Genomic DNA, 1,635 nt, shown 5'->3' with positions numbered 1-1,635 from the left:
GGGCTGCCACTGCTGTATGGTGGAGCTGAGCCACAGTGCCACAACCTCAGCCAAGATGCTGTCTGCTGGTCTCCTCTCACAGACAGACAGGGAGGAAGTTGCAGTTTCCCACAGAGCAGCACCCCCCCCTCCCCACACCCCCCACCCCATACCCCTCCTCATCACATCGACCCATTCACCCTCGCCCTCCCAAACCCTCCAACACAGACAGACTTTCTATCGCAAATCATCCTCTCTTATGCTTCCTTCTTTACAGTTAGAGTAAATCTGTTTTACTGTATGTCCCACCACCACCATTCTACATTATGTTCCCCTCCAGAGACAGCCCTCAGTATCCTGGGCCATGAGAATAACAACACTTAATCAGAATCAGAATCAGAATGAGCTTTATTGCCAAGTATGCTTACACATACAAGGAATTTGTCTTGGTGACAGGAGCTTCCAGTACACAACAATGGGATTCCTGATAATAATCCTAATAAGAATAATGACCACAATAATGATTGAGATTAGTGCCTGTGAAAAGATGACACTGTAAAAAACAGAGCAAACCACATCTTAATCGGTATTTTTGTCTTGTTTTCCAGTAAAATAATCTAAACATCTTTAAAACAAGATACTGTACATTCACTTGAGTACATTCACTTTGAAAAAAAATAAGTCTTGCTTCTCATGTAAATGAATTTTGATCTATATGAATGTGAGACAAAAATGCTTTTTAAGAAAATATTTTTTTTTACAGTGTCTCACGAGCGAGAGAAAAAAGAAAGAAATGGATTGAGAAAAAATTTCAGGCAGCCCAGGCAGATAGTTGAGACCACCATGCCTGTGTGTGACGTGTGCATTTAAAGACCACATGTTCTCAGTTGCCTGTCTGTCTGCTCTGTACATTAGGGACGCTTTGCTACACTTAAAGCTCAATCAAACACTTCTCTCAACCACAGATTTGTATGGTGATAGACATACTTCAAGAGATTTGCACAGTCTAGAAGTCTGGAGGAATGGTCAATTTTTAAAAGCCTAAAATTACAAGGCAGCAAATGCAGGGAATGTGTGTGTGTGTGTGTAACAAACAGAGAAAGAGAGAGAGCCTTCAATACTTCCAAGGTGAATTGCTGTGTAGGAAAAATGCTCTTGATGCATATTGGTTGTCATAAACACTCAAGAAAATAGGAGACAGTTTTTCCTTCAGTCTAAACTGGGGACGGAAAACACAATGGGTCAGAGGAACCCAATAAAGTGTATATTGTGGAAAAAAAGAACTGGTTGGGAATGAATGGACACAAATAATTTATTGCGCCCTGACTAACTTCTTATCCTGTCTAATGTGCCACACATGAATGCATTCACTACATTCACATCAAAACAAGTGTTCTTCTCAAACGAGAAGCTTGTTATTAGAGCCTAATTCTACTTTTACTTGTTTTGGAACAAATGGGCTATGCTAACTGATTGAACACCAAGCAAATATATTGAAAAAAATCAAGATTGCATTTCAGCAGCTGATTGTCACCATTAAGGAAATAATTTTTGGTAACACTTTACAATAAAGTTCCATTTGTTAACATTAGTTAATGCATTAGGTATCATGAACAAACAATTAACAATATATTTTACAGCATTTATTAATCTTTG

The sequence above is a fragment of the Myxocyprinus asiaticus genome, chromosome 3, assembly GCF_019703515.2.
Source record: "Myxocyprinus asiaticus isolate MX2 ecotype Aquarium Trade chromosome 3, UBuf_Myxa_2, whole genome shotgun sequence".
NCBI lineage: Eukaryota > Metazoa > Chordata > Actinopteri > Cypriniformes > Catostomidae > Myxocyprinus > Myxocyprinus asiaticus.
This window is presented reverse-complemented; position numbering follows the sequence as displayed.